The 17718-nt window shown below is 43.5% G+C and overlaps 1 protein-coding gene across 1 annotated transcript in view; it reads right to left on the bottom strand.

Moving 5' to 3' along the window:
• LOC120900642 overlaps positions 1–10865 on the bottom strand; it is a 62676-nt gene extending 51811 nt beyond the window's left edge. The window contains exons 1-2 of the mRNA XM_040307930.1: positions 10763–10865; positions 10451–10676 (exon numbers count right to left, since the gene is read on the bottom strand). The gene's annotated coding sequence lies outside the window, so the exon portion shown is untranslated. The remainder of the gene's footprint in view (positions 1–10450; positions 10677–10762) is intronic.
• Positions 10866–17718: the final 6853 nt, after the last annotated feature.

Genomic DNA, 17718 nt, shown 5'->3' with positions numbered 1-17718 from the left:
ATATGAAACTGCTGAAATGCTTCTTCCTCAATCACATGAGTTTCAGAGATTAAGACCAGCAACGGTTGAACTTTCTCTACTGTCTCACGAAACATGGCGTAGTTGGACGAAAGACCGGCTATATTGAAATATAAAATCTCTCTGAACCGTCCCAACTCCTCCCCTACCTGCTATTGAGAAAGTTGCATACGCCTTTCTATCTGTTTTTTAAACATCGGACAATTATAATCATTGGCCGCATGTCTTACATCTAGTTTAAGGTTTCTAACAGAGTTTGCTAACACGCAATTCACACATTTCAAAGAAGATGAAGTACATTCGGACGTTTTGTGTTCATCACCACATTTTGAACAAGCTTGCTTATACTTGCACTCGGTGCTCTTGTGATTAAATTGACCACAACCATAACACCTTATAAAATGCACGGACTTCGAAATTTTACACCTATCAAATCCCACATTTATTTTTCCTAATTTTGCCAGACATAGGTCAGACTCATAATGAATTTTCAAGACCGCATTATATTTTTGGTACTTGTAAATTTTATTTTCAAACATTCCTATGACCTTGACCTGTTTCCAGGGTATTCCCTCATTTTGAGATTTTAAAAGGTCTACTAAATGTGAGTCAGTGTATTTTTCGCTCATCCCAATTATCTTTACACGTGACAATGGTAAATCCGTTGCTTACTCATCTCCCAAAATGTTTTCTACTTCTTTCCTGAGTTCATCTAATTTAACCTGAGCAGAACATTGAACATACACCTGACCGTCCTTGCCGTTACGGAATTCCGACACCTACTGCTTCCTTGGATCCAACTTAGCACGAAGGTCAGCTCTTGTCTTATCACAAGATTGACCCACCTTTGGTACAATAACCAGAGTCTTACTATTCTTATTTTTGTTTGCTAAAATGGGTCCTGTAACCTTGTCAGAAATCTTGGGCGTCGAATTAACATTCCCCGTGTCAAAACGATTAATAATGGTTTGAACATTACTGTTCCCACTATTCGTCCTTTTTCTTTTCTCAGTCACTGTAGCCCAACTTTCATCCTCTACTGTTTCTCTGGGCTTAGTATCGTCAAAAGTTGCACGCAAGGCTTCCTTTGCCTTATTTGAGCATTCTACCGCACTCAAGCTTTCACGCAATGTTTGCTCCAATTTGCGTTCCACTTGTGCGCAGAGCCCACCACGCAAACAATGAGACCCCAAATTTTGAGTGATTCAGGCCGAGGGGTATGAGGAAGCTTGAGGAAGCACGGAGAAACGCGCTGCGATGAGAGTTCGCATTCCCGTCCGGCAAAATGAGTGTATTTTTTGAGTGATTTGAGTGACGCTGTCGAAATACAGTGCCCCTTCGACGAATGAGTTACACCCTCGCGCGACCCGTCCGGCAAAATGAGTGTATTTTTTGAGTGATTTGAGTGACGCTGTCGAAATACAGTGTCTCTTCGACGAATGAGTTAAACCCTCGCGCGAGCCCTCCCCCTCCCCACTCGTAACGCACGGTGCGCTCTGCAGTTCTCAATGTGTTTGTGTTCTTTCGAGCCATGCTACCAACACATCAAAAGCTTCTTGTTTTTCGCTTTCTTTCATGCACTTATTCTAAAACTAAACACAAACACTGTCATGTTTTATTACATTAAACACTTTATTGAAACATAAAGTACACACTAAAGTACACATTTAGAATCCTTCATACTCACGAATGACGTCATACCGGGTCGAGCCAGGCTGCGGGAAACTTGTCGACAATCTGCGTTGACTCTGTTCAGCAAATTCTTACCTGTCGATCCACGCACTGCATGTGCGTCTGTGCACACTGTTTATTCACTGCACACTTCACCAAAACACACCGGCGCACGAAATGCGCATCAACGCACAAACACTGCGCGCGGAACTTAGAACCAAACGCGCACAACCATCTCCGGCAAAGTGTCGTGCTGTACTGGTGGTTTTGTACGCGTAGGAGGGGGGGACATACGGAGCGATGGTTCGATGCTGTAGTGTAAGCGAGACAACACGATGTGACGAGCAGCTCCAAGTTGAGCTCGCTGAAAGAAGACACACACACATTCACAGACGGCTCGTCAAAGCACGGTATTTGTATTGGTGTTAGTGAAGCGCGCGTGTAAAACAGAATGCGAACTCTCATCGCAGCGCGCTTCTCCGTGCTTCCTCAAGCTTCCTCATACCCCTCGGCCTGAATCACTCAAAATTTGGGGTCTCATTGTTTGCGTGGTCGCGCGAGCCCTCCCCCTCCCCACCCGTAACGCACGGTGCGCTTTGCAGTTGTCAATGTGTTTGTGTTCTTTCGAGCCATGCTACCAACACATGTAAAGATAGTTGTTTCTTTCGTTTTTCGTTTTCTTTCATGCACTTATTCTAAAACTAAACACAAACACTGTCATTTTTATTACATTAAACACTTTATTGAAACATAAAGTACACACTAAAGTACACATTCAGAATCCTTCATACTCACGAATGACGTCATACCGGGTCGAGCCAGGCTGCGGGAAACTTGTCGACAATCTGCGTTGCCTCTGTTCATCAAATTCTTACCTGTCGATGCCCGCACTGCATGTGCGTCTGTGCACACTGTTTATTCACTGCACACTTCACCAAAACACACCGGCGCACGAGACTTATAACGAAATGCGCATCAACGCACAAACACTGCGCGCGGGACTTAGAACGAAACGCGCACAACCAACTCCGGCAAAGCGTCGCGCTGTACTGGTGGTGTTGTACGCGGGCGATGGTTCGATGCTGTAGTGTAAGCGAGACAACACGATGTGACGAGCAGCTCAAGTTGAGCTCGCTGAAAGACACACACACATTCACAGACGGCTCGTCAAAGCACGGTATTTGTATTGGTGTTAGTGAAGCGCGCGTGTAAAACAGAATGCGAACTCTCATCGCAGCGTGTTTCTCCTTGCTTCCTCAAGCTTCCTCATACCCCTCGGCCTGAATCACTCAAAATTTGGGGTCTCATTGTTTGCGTGGTCCCGTCCGGCAAAATGAGTGTATTTTTTGAGTGATTTGAGTGACGCTGTCGAAATACAGTGTCCCTTCGACCAATGAAATACCACGCAAACAATGAGACCCCAAATTTAGAGTGATTTAGGCCGAGGGGTATGAGGAAGCTTGAGGAAGCAAGGAGAAACACGCTGCGATGAGAGTTCGCATTCTGTTTTACACGCGCGCTTCACTAACACCAATACAAATACCGTGCTTTGACGAGCCATCTGTGAATGTGTGTGTGTCTTCTTTCAGCGAGCTCAACTTGGAGCTGCTCGTCACATCGTGTTGTCTCGTTTACACTACAGTATCGAACCATCGCTCCGTATGTCCCCCCTCCTACGCGTGCAAAACCACCAGTACAGCGCGACGCTTTGCCGGAGATGGTTGTGCGCGTTTCGTTTCAAGTCCCGCGCGCAGTGTTTGTGCGTTGATGCGCATTTCGTTATAAGTCTCGTGCGCCGGTATGTTTTGGTGAAGTGTGCAGTGAATAAACAGTGCACAGACGCACATGCAGTGCGTGGATAGACAGGTAAGAATTTACTGAACAGAGTCAACGCAGATTGTCGACAAGTTTCCCGCAGCCTGGCTCGACCCGGTATGACGTCATTCGTGAGTATGAAGGATTCTAAATGTGTACTTTAGTGTGTACTTTATGTTTCAATAAAGTGTTTAATGTAATAAAAAATGACCGTGTTTGTGTTTAGTTTTAGAATAAGTGCATGAAAGAAAACGAAAAACGAAAGAAACAACTATCTTTACATGTGTTCGTAGCATGGCTCGAAAGAACACGAACACATTGACAACAGCGGAGCGCACCGTGCGTTACGGGTAGGGGGGGAGGGCTCGCGCGAGGGTGTAACTCATTCGCCGAAGGGGCACTGTATTTCGACAGCGTCACTCAAATCACTCAAAAAATACACTCATTTTGCCGGACGGGTACACACTCACGCGAGCCCTCCCCCACCGCACCCGTAACGCACGGTGCGCTCTGCAGTTCTCAATGTGTTTGTGTTCTTTTGAGCCATGCTACGAACACATGTAAAGATAGTTGTTTCTTTCGTTTCTCGTTTTCTTTCATGAAATGACACGATCGCAAATGCGCACCAATTCTAAAAGCAAACACAAACACGGTCATTTTTGGTTACATTAAACACTTAATTGAAACTTAATGTAAACTTTCGTCACACATTTAGAACCTAACAAAAACACACATCATGTCGTCGTCCTGCTAAGTACGACCTCCATCCAGCAAACACATATCTGTGAATAAATGGATCCTTACCTGTCGATGCCTGCACTGCATATGCGTCTGTACACACTGTTTTTTTACTTCACACTTCACCAAAACACACCAGCGCACGAGACTTTGACGAAATGCGCACCAACGCACAAACACTGCGCGCGGGACTTAGAACGAAACGCGCACAACCATCTCCGGCAAAGCGTCGCGCTGTACTTGGCCCCGTATGTGTGGAAGGACAATGGAGGAGCCGCTATAATGACGAGCTATACGAGATGTACGGCGACCTCACTGTCGTACAGCGTATAAAGCTCGCCAGGCTCCGGTGGGCTGGCCATGTTATACGCATGGAAACGGACGACCCAGCCCGTAAAGTCTTTTTAGGCCGTCCACAAGGACAGAGGAGGCGTGGTAGGCCCAAATTGAGGTGGCAAGATGGCGTGGAGGCGTCCGCCATTAAGGCCGGGATAACGGACTGGCAGACGAAGGCGCGAGACCGTGAGCGGTTTCGGACACTCCTGAGGCAGGCCAAGACCGCAAAGCGGTTGTAGCGCCGGATAAGTAAGTAAGTAAGTGTTTGCTGGATGGAGGTCGTACTTAGCAGGACGACGACATGATGTGTGTTTTTGTCAGGTTCTAATTGTGTGACGAAAGTTTACATTAAGTTTCAATAAAGTGTTTAATGTAACCAAAAATGACCGTGTTTGTGTTTGTTTTTATAATAAGTGCATATTTGCGATCGTGGTAATGTATGAAAGAAAACGAGAAACGAAAGAAACAACTATCTTTACATGTGTTCGTAGCATGGCTCGAAAGAACACAAACACATTGACAACAGCGGAGCGCACCGTGCGTTACGGGTAGGGGGGGAGGGCTCGCGCGAGGGTGTAACTCATTCGCCGAAGGGACACTGTATTTCGACAGCGTCACTCAAATCACTCAAAAAATACACTCATTTTGCCGGACGGGAATGCTTATCAAAGGAATTTGAAATGAATGATATTGGTGAAGTGAAGTGTTTTCTCGGTTTGACAATCAAAAGAAAGCCAGAACAATGCGTTCTTCATATAAGCTAACGATCATTTTTCGAAAAATTACTGCAACGATTTAACATGAAGGACTGTAAACCAGTGTCAACTCCGATTGAGAATCGTTTGCAACTGCAAAAGGGTGAAGAATGCAATCGTGTGAATAAGCCATATCGAGAACTAATTGGATGCTTAATGTATGCAACTTTGACAACTAGGCCGGACTTGTGTGCAGCAGTGAATTATTTCAGCCAATTTCAAAGTTGCCCCACAGACCAGCATTGGTACCATCTAAAACGAGTATTGCGCTACGTGCGTGGTACTTTGCACTTAGGTTTACGCTTCGAAGGTAATGACAATCTTCCAGCTATCTAAGCATATTCGGACGCTGATTGGGGAAACAATGCGATCGATCGACGTTCGCTGAATGGCTATGTTTTCAAAGTTTATAAGTTTTTTTAAGTTTAAGTTTTCACGGTACTACCGTGAGTTGGTCAACAAAGAAACAAACAACAATTTAATTATCTTCAACAGAAGCAGAACTTATAGCATTGTGCATGGCGGCATGCCATAGCATTTGGCTAGTACGACTGCTGGAGGATCTTGACATCAAACTGGATATTCCTGTAGTGTACCATGAAGACAACCAATCGGCGATTCGAGTCATGGGAGAGGAAAAGGAAACCAGCCGGCTAAAGCACATAGACATCAAGTTTCGCTTTGTGCAAGATCTCATCCAACGGGGAATCATTAAACTGAAGTATATATCGACAACTGAACAAGTGGCGGATATTATGACGAAGGATTTACCTGTTAAGCCGTTTATTCTACATCGCATGGGTTTGGGATTAAGTGTTTTCAGAAATTGAGGGAGAGTGTTGGAATTATCAATTTCCTGTATATATATAAATAGAACTCAAATATAATTAAGTCAGTCTTGATCTGAACTCCGAACGGAACAGACGTGTCTCTCCTTTAATTTCAATATTTTTAAAACATCCAGCTCTAATAACTTCAGACCCCTTTACTCATTGTTAGAAATGCGTGTTTTATAGTCAATCTGTTATTTCTTTTAATTCATTTAGTGTAAGTAATTTAGTAGAAGTAAGTCGTTAACGAATTATCCCCGAAAAGACCAGCGAAAACCAGTGTGGTCGGGAGCTAGGGCAAATAAATTCCCTATTGATCGAATGTTAAAAACCATTTGGAATGGCATAAAATTGTTTAATTCAGTCAGAATCACATCAAATAATTAATTTGGTGCCTAAAACCATCCGCTACTAGCTAAATTACACGAAGATTAATGGTATTTTAACTGGAAATTACGAAATTCGACATACGCGGAAATTCGAGATATACAGGTATTACAGGTATTTTGCGGCCGTTTTCGGTCCCCATTAACCGTGTATTTTGGGGACCGCCTGTATTTGTGAAAAAAGGCTTTGAAACAACAAATAAAAAAATAGCGTGACATACTACCATAGTTTCACTTTCATGAAAAATAATTTTAAAAAATGTTGGTGTGTGAGCAGTAGTGCGAAACTGCTGCACTAGCTTGACGAAAACTGCTACAGTTACCCTACTGCTCATTATATGAAGGTGATTATTTCATGGATTCCGATCATATTTGAAAAATATGAGATGCAAAAGAAAATTAAAATTTATGTACAATCTTTCCCCAACTTACGCGAATAATGCGTCTCGAAGACATTCGCGTAACTTGGATTCCCAAGTAGCCAAAATTGCTTAAGCAGCCAATTTTGGCAAGCTAAAGCTTCCCTACGGACAAAGAGCGGGTAATTTTTATCATGGTGTGCGTAAAAACCTAGAGGTAAGCCGATGGAAGATTTCCTAGGCTTAAAAAAGGGGGCGGGAAAAGGTACCACGGTTCTCTCCCGCTCCCATATAAAATACACGGTGCGCTCTCTCAAGGCTCGCGCCCATGCGCGAGCATCCTTTCGTGTGCTTGTGTTTGTTTCTTTCGTGTTGCGCTGTGTGCGTTTCTTTCGTTCAGCGATCGCTCACACTCGCTGCGTATTTTTTTGTTATCTAAAGCTAAACAAAAACACAAACACGCGTAGATTTTTTTCATCACTTTATTCAAACATTTACATTTTAACTTTACACGATTTCACACATTTACGTAAGTTGATACACAATATTTGACTAAAATAAAATTGATTGCTCCATCGATGCAAACGTTGAAATGGCCGAATATCTGCGTAGATCCTTTTGTACACATTGATTACTGTAAAAAAGGCACGAAATGAAGCTGCGCGATGTACATAACATGCATTACGAATCATTCGCGCAGCTTCATTTCAATTCGCACAACACTTGAATACTTGAACACTTTACAAAATCATAACATCAATCGTCCAGGACTTAGGCTGACGCACGTGCGGCCGCTCGCTGCCGATCCTTGAGCTGTACTGACGATTTCGTGTGGTAGCAAGAACGAGAGCACACAGAGGAACTTTCGGTGCAGCAGTGCAAGCGAGACACCGACATCAGCACAGCGCTGCGAGAATATCAAACTGAGCGAGCTGGCCGAAAATGAACGCACACATTTCCACATGTGTAACTGTGTTAGTGCCAAAACTGTGTCGAAACCAAAACGCGCTCTCGCCTCCGTGTATATCACACCGATTCTCCGCTTAACTCTAGGTTTTTACACACACCATGATAAAATATCCCGCTCGTTGTTTGTAGGGCGGTTTTCGGAACCTCGGAAACCGAGAGAGCGCACCGGTTCTTTTCAAAGAACCTCGGAAACCGAGAGAGCGCACCGTGTGTTTCGTATGGGATCGGGAGAGAACCGTGGTACCGATTTTCTCCGCTTTTTTAAGCCTACGAAATCTTCCATCGGCTTGATTCTAGGTTTTTACGCACACCATGATAAAAATTACCCGCTCTTTGTCCGTAGGGTATAGAAATGATGAGGCACACATGTTTACATTTGCTGTATGCACTAGAGATGGGTTCTGCGGATCGCACCCACGGTTCCGCTCCGGTTCCGGCAAGTATGATTCCGATTCCGATTCCAGAGAGAAGGACTCGCTAGTTCCACCGGAATCGTCCGGAATCGTCCGGAATCGTCCGGAATCGTTGGAATCGTCCGGAATCGTCGGAATCGCCCGGGATCGTCCGGAATCGTCCGGAATCGCCTGAAATTGTCTGGAATCGGGCGGAGTCGTTCGAATCGTCTGGAATCGTCTGAAATCGTCCGGAATCGTCGTAATTGTCCGGAATCGTCGAAATCGTCCGGAATCGTCGGAACAGTCGGAATCGACCGGAATCGGCTGGAATCGCCCGGGATCGATCGAAATCGTCCGGAATCGTCTGGAATCATCCGAAATCGACCGGAATCGACCGGAATCGTCCGGAATCGTGCGGAATCGTAGTCAATCGATAGTAGTGAATAGTAGAGCCGATTCCGGTCGATTCCGACTGTTCCGACGATTCCAGACGATTCAAGTTAACGTTCCGACCGCCGCGCATATGTCAATGCTGTCTGTCGTACAGTATCGGACATTAAGATAGAACCCTGGTGTTTTCAACGCACCGTGCACTTGTTTTGCACGTTACTTGTGTTTGTGTGTGTGTGTGTGTGTGTGTGTGTGTGTGTGTGTGTGTGTGTGTGTGTGTGTGTGTGTGTGTGTGTGTGTGTGTGTGTGTGTGTGTGTGTGTTTGTGTGTGTGTGTGTGTGTGTGTGTGTGTGTGTGTGTGTGTGTGTGTGCGTGCGTGTGTGTGTGTGTGTGTGTGTGTGTGTGTGTGTGTGTGTGTGTGTGTGTGTGTGTGTGTGTGTGTGTGTGTGTGTGTGTGTGTGTGTGTGTGTGTGTGTGTGTGTGTGTGTGTGTGTGTGTGTGTGTGTGTGTGTGTGTGTGTGTGTGTGTGTGTGTAGTAGAAAGAGAGTGTGCTTTTTAATGTGTATTTGCAAGTGCGCGGGTTTGTGTCTGAAAAACGTTGCTTGCCATGATGTCATATTGCGTTTAAAGTATTCTGATAATGTGTGTTATCATGTGAAACATCGTGCGTTTACACTTGTATAACAACTAAAGTTTGCATCGACAGCAGCGCTTGTTCCTCGGACGAAAACGCAGGTGTGCTGTTTCATGTATCATGAACAACCGAATGCGACACCGGTGCGAAATGGACACGCGCTCAATAGCAATGAACTCGGCATTCCCTCACAGGTGTTTCTCCAGTGCACGCCATTGAAAGGCCTTCGTGCATCTCTGCGTTGAACGTTGTGTGCGCATGGAAAACTTGGTGCGTGCATTGAGCTGGCGCTTTGTTTCATGAGCGCGGCAGTATTCTGTTCTCGATTTTGAAGGGAAGACGCTTACTCGCGTACTCGTTGATAGTTTTTATCCATGCGATGTTTTCGCTGCTCGACAACGATGTTATTCATCGCGTATAGAAGTAGAACGCAGGCAGAGCACAGGATCAGCCGTGTCCAAGTTTTTAACCAGCCCGTTCTTGACGGTCCAAGCAAGCAATGTTAGTAACAATGGGTCGAGGTAAACATTGTACCGATTATCAGCGCCATATGATAAAGCGAATGGCGGCTGCTGACATTAAGCGCAAAACGATCGAGTTCGTAATGGAACGATCGCGCACTTTTGTGGCAAACGCGCTTCGGACAACCGAAACGTGCTTAGACAACCGAAACGCGCTTGAACAACCGAAACGCGCAAGTCAACCGGACGTCTTCAGAAGACCACGGCGAAAGAAGACCGTAAAATTGTTATTATATCGAAAAAACACTGATCGCGAGGGCAGTGGTCCTGCTTATTACATCAAAAACCTAACCCAAAACACAAAAAACTACTAACAAAACTATCCGAAACGACCTACTTGTGAAACAAACACACACACCAATACACATTCACACATACACACACAACATACACGTTCAACGACTCCGCACGATTCCGACGATTCCAACGATTTCAGACGATTCCGGACGATTCCGGGCGGCTCCGGCTTGTCGGATTGAACCTACCCTTCGAAACTGGGTCCGAAATTTGTTGGAATCGTCCGGACCCAGTTCCACTTTTTGTGCGTTTTGCCCAACTCTAGTATGCACACATTCGCATGCGGTTTATTCCAACTTTTTCTCTACGTTCCAACACGAGCTTTGGAATACTCACACTGTGTAGACGGCAGAACGGTCTCCCCCTTCCAAATTTACCGTTCTTCCTCCTCTCGATCTTGTTTCTTCTTACCGCGTCCGGGGTACCATCAGAGCTGCGCGCTGGCTTTAGTTTTTGCTCCTCTCGTTCTTCCTTTCTCCTACCGCGCCCGGGGGCTGCGCGCGTTTCGACAGGTTCTTAGCGTAATCCAGTGCGTTGTTTTGTGGCTGAGTTGTGCTGAGCGCTGTCAATAAAAATAAACCAATAATTAATGTATGTAATACGTATTACTTTGGATATTTTTACGTATATGATGAGAGCAACACTTACCTTAATATTTTAAAACTGAAAACAATTTCCTTCCGTCACCCACTTTGAAGATTGTTGATGATGGCAACAGGTAGGCGTTGATGAATGGCGCATGCACCTGTAACTTAGAAGCCGATAAGCATTAGTTGAATTAGTACATTGCAGCAAATATGAGATCAAGAAACTTACCTCAACAAGTTAGCTAGGATAAATCATTCCACAATGGAAGAAGAAACAACACTGCGCAAAACGTAAACAAGGAAAGTAGGGGACACGAGAAATAGCATATCACTCCCGCACATCCTTCCACAACGAAAGTTCTGGACAGACTGAGGATGCCTAACTCCCGGATGAGTGCGATAGCAGAAAAAATCATGGTAGATCGAGAGAGATGGGTAGACTCGGTGTAGCGCAATCCGCTGGTAGATGCAATGCTGGTAGTGTGTGTGACCAACGAAAGACTTCAGACCCCGCTCCTCGCGTTTTTCGCGTAAGACCGCGCTTTCAAAACAATAAGCAATAATAAATAATAATAAAAACCCAGCTGTCAAATCGGCATAGTCAGACGTGTTTACGTATAGCTCCGTGATTATTTTCCGTATTTCGGTTATTTTAACAAACAATCAGTCTTCTCTAAGTACAAAAGTTGTGTAGTGAGCTTGCCCACAACGTATTATACATACTTTTAGCAATTGTGCTAGTTTTTCTTCAATTGCTCGTCGGTCGCATCACTCGCGTAGTCCGTCTATTAACCGGTCAAGGCATCGATCTGTGAATTCTTTTTCAAAATGGAGCATACTTGCAACTCTTGCGCAACCGAGTTCACCGAAGACCTGATTAGCTGTTATATTTGCAACTCACCGTTCTACATCCGCTGTTCACGCATTCCTGAGGATGCACTGAATCTAACCAACGAATACCAACAACTCCACTGGTACTGCCTACGTTCAACAATGTGATTATTAATCCTCGCACTAAATACATCAAACAAGCTTTGGCCTAGTCGAGCATACACACAACAATGGATGCCGTCGCCAATAATCTCAAATCTGCACTTGAACCTCTAGCAAAAGAAATTCGTACTGGTCTATCGCAGCTTAATGATTCACAGAAGAGAACACCACTGAACAGTCATCCTCCTGCCAAATTGCGCAGAGTTTTACCAGCGAAGAGATTATTCTCCGAATCGTCATTGCATTTAGCTTGATGGGCAAAAATTTCGACACCACTTTGGCTAAACCGATGTCGTTTACGGTTCGCATCCCGGCTCATCTTCGTGAAACTGCGTAATCGTCTTCGGTTTGGCCTTATAATCTACGTGTACGTGAATTTATACTACGTGATAACCGTCCAGCCTCATCCCATCCTTTGGCTTGTCTCACACCGATGAATCCACATGAAACCCCACTTCAAAGCATCAATGCAGTGCCTATCGATAATATTCCGAAACCGGCAGAGCAAACCATCAATGAAAAGCCAAATAGTTCATCACCTAGTAACGTGCAACCAATAGTGCATGATATGGAGCATTCACCTATCCCAGTTGATCGTACGGCTCAAAACAATGACGTTCATCACGAACACAGCTCATGAAGCTTACGCATACAAGAAGCATCAGCCAGTTGTTATTCGCTCACTAACACTTCATGTAATGACCACGCACGCACTAACACAGCAACTCACTTGAAAATGTTTTCAGTTCGCGATATTAAAAACATTTCACATGCCAAACCGACTGACACTGCTTTGAAACCATGTGATATACATTTTCACTACCAAAATGTTAGAGGACTACGTACCAAACTCACAGAATTCGGATTGAACACATTGGACGCCAAATATCAGATATTAATACTCACCGAAACCTGACTTGACAATTCAATTCCATCATCGCTACTGTTTGACCCGGGCTATTCGGTGTATAGATGTGATCGTAGCTTGTCCAACAGTATGCATACTCGTGGTGGTGGCGCACTGATCGCATGCTCATCCTTATTGAACACCCGTGAACTCACTCTACCTAGTAACTCACTTGAGCAAGTGTGGGTTACCGTTCGCCTTTCATCTTGCACGATATTCATCGGGACTAATGATCTAATATTTCTGTTTGGAAATTTTTTATTTTTCGGCAGTATCATGGTCACCATCGCAACAAACATTTGGTCACTCATCATCGTTCGCGCACTATGTGGCAAATTCATCATCCTCGGTCAGATCCCGGTTTTTGGATGAAATTAACGCTAGCGATCTTAATCAAAAAAGCGGGATCAAAAACTCGCTTAACCGGCAGCTCGACTTAGTATTCGCAAATTTTATTGCCGCATCTTACTGCATCGATTTGCACCCCTGCCCAACACCACTAATCTCTCCTGACCTATACCATCCAGTCATCGAGTTAACGGTTCGAATTCCAAGCACAATGCCTAATCCTACACTGACTCAGGCAAGTAGACCTAGGATGAATTTTTATAAAACCAATTTTACTTGGCTTGACGAGCTCGTAACCAATTTTAATAGCCAGTTCAGAATTAGCCAGTTTAATTCTGTTGATGAAGCTTTATCGATATTTATACGCTTTCTTTTATCCTCGTTTGATTCGTGTGTACCAATTATCACACCAATGAGCGGCCCTGCTTGGTCTGGTAAAAAAACTTAAAAGAGCTAAGGCAGCTCCATTAAAAAAATATACGAAGAACCGATCACATGTTAACAAATGCATATTAAATGAAACAACTCGCTTGTGCCGTAGTTACAATAAAATACGCTACGGTGGCTACTTGTCTCGGTTGGAGAAGAATTTCATCAAAAGGCCCAAAGCTCTCTGGAAATGTCGTAAGAAACGCAATAATACGAATGTGTACCTAAATCGATTTACCACAATGACCGAGCTGGTTCAACTGCTTCAGATATTTGTGATATATTAGCGTGTAGATTCGAGGAGGCATACACAATCTCAACTACTGACGACAATATTATCACCAACGCTTTAATTAATACTCCTAATGATGTCATCGACCTTAATTTAACTAATATATCGCAAGAATCTGTTCTAAATGTACTCAAAGCAGTCAAGCCCAAAGCTAGTCCTGGCCCAGATGATATTTCTGCCGTCATTCTCAGCCGATGCTGTGAGTCCATAGCGCCGATCTTCACCAATTTTTTTAATTTTTCACTGCAACAAGGAGAATTCCCCTCTATTTGGAAAAGTTCATGGATTGTCCCCATATTTAAAAAAGGCGACAAGGAAGATGCAGTCAACTATAGAGGCATAACATCACTCAGTGCTGGGGCCTTACATTACAATGCCTCCGTAACATGGACAGCAGGATGCAAAAAGATGCAGTTTATGTGGATTTAAAAGCTGCTTTTGATAGCATCGATCACAACATCTTTTTAGCCAAGATGAATAAGTTGGGACTTGGGCGAAATTTAATATTTAATATTTAATATGTTTGAATCGTACCTAGACGCCGTACCGCGCAACAACTGTTTGTGGCTGGTTTACTGCAAAGTAACATCGAGTGTTCACCCCTGCTCCAGCAGTTAAACCTTTACGCGCCTGCTGTTCAGCTTCGTTCTCGTCCGCTACTTGCCCTGAACCGTAGTCGAACTGGATATGGATCTAGAGACCCCGTCAACTTCATGATTAGGGTGTTTAACGAAGTTCGTCATTTGTTTGATTTTGGAACCTCAGTGCAATCCTTTAAACACTGCCTTAGAAACGAATTATTAAGATGATTTTTCTACTTATCTTAAATTAATATTAGACTTAAGAACATTCACACGGATCCATTGTTATCCATTGAACGAGTAATAAACAATCAAACAATAATGATTCCTTCTAATATTTTCGACATACTCTATTATTATTGCAAACCTCCATAGCAACTGCATTCTTAAAATACTACGTCTTGTTGGTTAAACAAAATAACGATTCATGAAATCAACAACTTCATTATTTTTCATTCTCCAATAGCTAGATCCATAGTTTATAATCAAGTCTTTTTACGTTGATCTATCATCGTGTGCATTTCGGTTGAGTCTCAATTCTGTCATGATGTTTTAGTATTTGGTTTACAAGTAAATCCTAATTGTTTATATAAATGTATGACTAACAACTCTACCGATTTTATGGTATTTTGTTAGCCTTTTGCCGACGGATAGTCTTTTAGTTTCTACTATGCTAGGTGGCAGTAGCATGACACTATCTGCTAGTGGCGCTTCTAGCTGTTCGTTAAACTGGTCGTTGAGTAATTCGTCAAAGTACTGAGCCCACCGCGAGAGGACCTCTGGCTGGTTACTAACCAGATCTCTATCCTTGTTGTGACAGCAGGTTACCTTATGAACAACGTTGTTTCGGTGATCTGCTATCGCTTGGTAAAACTTTCATGTCGGTCCGTACGCCTCTCTGGTTTGCTCGAGTTCCCGCATGTTTTGCTCTTCCCATAGATGTTTCTTCGAGCGGTGACTCGTTTCTCTTCGGGAGCGGGCGATTCTACAACGTATCACTAAGCCAACCAAGTAGTGATCGGAATCGATATTGGCTCTTCGATAAGTTCTGACATTTAACAGACTCGACTGTCGTTGGCGGCTTACTAACACGTGGTCGATCTAGTTGAGGGTTAATCCATCCGGGTGTGCCCATGTAACCTTGTGTTATTTTCTTGCGCGCAAATTTGGTACTTCCAAAAACCAGATTGTTCGCTGTGGCGAACTGGACCATTATCTACTACCATTATTATTACTGTGCTCATGCAGTCCCCCAGGATGATTATGATTATGGGCACGCATCTATGGTTGTAGCGAGGCGGCTGTAAAATAGCTCCTTCTCCTATTCCTCTTTCTCTTCGATAGGAGCGTGAACGTTTGCGAGGCTTACATTATGCACTACGGTCTTCAACCGTATTTGCATTCTTCTCGATTTCTCATATTCTTTCTTCTTTTTTTGTGCCAAACTGCCCTGTAGATTTCAAACCAAACTCGCATTCTCTTTTCCCATTCAGTTTCGGGATTTTGCCGAACTCACATTTTGCCTTTCTTTCATTAAAAGCTGCGCGCTACGACTTTTCCAGGCTCGCGCTTTTCCGTTATCATCTTATATCTGCCCGTTTTACACACCGCCAACAAAAAAAAAATCGTACCGGCTGCACCAATGGTAGAATTTTGGTTCGGTGTTATATTATTCGCCCGTCTTCGGCGGTGGTTCAATAACAACTGTAAACCTATTCTCCCTACTTGTATATGCTGTCCCTCTCTGTCACTGCTATTGCACTCTACATGCGAATGTTATAAAAATCCTTCGTGAAAGAATATGTGTCGAAGAAAAATGTGTACAAATAGTACGAGCCGAAGCCCAAGAAGTCGCGCCAAAGCAGGTCGTAAATCAATGCGATTCTGACGGATTCTTTGATTACCGTGCGTTGGTTCACAAGGAATTTCTTTCGAATGGACAAACGGTGAACAAACAGAACTATCTAAGCGTAATGCGGTAGTTGCGTTCCTCCATCCGGCGAAAGCGGCTGGATTTGGGGGAAAACAACAGCTGGTTTTAGCACAACGATAATGCGCGCTCCCCAACGGCCATCATTTTGAGTTTTTCACAACAACTGGCACCCATATTGTTCCGCAACCGTCGTAGTCGCCAAATTTGGCACCAGACGACTTCTGGCTGTTCAACAAGCTAAACCGACCGCTTCGGGCACACCATTTTGGCACTATCGAGGAGATAGAAGCCGCAGCGACGGAAGAAATAAAGGACATACCAGCATCCGCGTTTTCCTCCTGCTTCGAGGAGTGGGAGAAGATGTGGAAGAGGTGCATTGCATCGGAAGGGGATTACTTCAAAGGTGATGACCTTCATTTGGCCTTATAAAAAAAATTCAGAAAAAAAACGCAAAGTCACTTTATTTTTCGGAAAAGTAGTAAATTAAACCAATTTAAGCTTCATCGACTCGAAACTGCCGACGGAAAAATAACTTATCAAATTGTTATGAAGCTGTGTTCTTTGGTATCCTTTATTACTTAACACGTTCAGCCCGATGGCAGGCCCTAGGGCCTGCCAGTAAACTTTCCCGCATGCCGGTGCCATTGGTCTTTTGATAGGGAAACAAACTACATTGCGAACAACTGTACTCTAATCGCATGGATAACAGCAGTGTGAAGATAAAATAATGGTGTTCTAAGAATTATTGCGATTGATAAAAACCTCAACCTACACAAAACAGTGTTGATGAACAGAGCAGAGTTGAAATTATTGCAAAAAAAAAAAATATATTTTTTCTTCAAGCATGGTTGTATCCAAATCCACCGCTTGCGTGCACAATCCTCTTTTTATTGTTTTCATTGGTGATTTAAAGTTTAATATTATTTTTAAAACATCCAGCTCCAGTAACTTCAGACCTCGTTGTTAGAAATGCATGTGTTATATTCAATCTTTTCTTTTAAATATTTTTCTTTATTTCTTTTAATTTGTTAAGTATCAGTACTCCTTCATACAACAAAACCAGCAAATAGCCCGATCATGAATAATAATATAATGGCGCAACTGGCAAAGTGATTCGAAGTAGAACTAGCGATGTGGTTGGTAGCATCAAGGATGAAGCATGAGCATGAATTGGAGCATGGGGTGAGGGAGTAAATCCGAATGTTCATTTATATATTAAGCTCTTTTTTGCAAGGGTTCATTCTTCACGTGTGTTCACTATCCCCGAAAATGGCCTGTATATAGTTGATGTTTTTGGGGATAATTCGTTAACGAGCCTGGGGATAGAGCGACAATTTGTCGCGTGCGATGTTGTCGCTTAATGTCTATTTGAACGGTTACTTTTACCCAATTTTCCCAAGTAACAAAGCAAAGATGGATCTTTTTACTTTTTTGTGAATAACTAAGCTTTCCGTAACAGCTAGTAAAATAAAAGTTTTATTAATTGCAAACCAAAATAATTATAAAATGAACATATTGGTCAACGATACAGACT

Source organism: Anopheles arabiensis, chromosome 3 (assembly GCF_016920715.1).
Source record: "Anopheles arabiensis isolate DONGOLA chromosome 3, AaraD3, whole genome shotgun sequence".
NCBI classification, from domain to species: domain Eukaryota; kingdom Metazoa; phylum Arthropoda; class Insecta; order Diptera; family Culicidae; genus Anopheles; species Anopheles arabiensis.
This window is presented reverse-complemented; position numbering and strand designations above follow the sequence as displayed.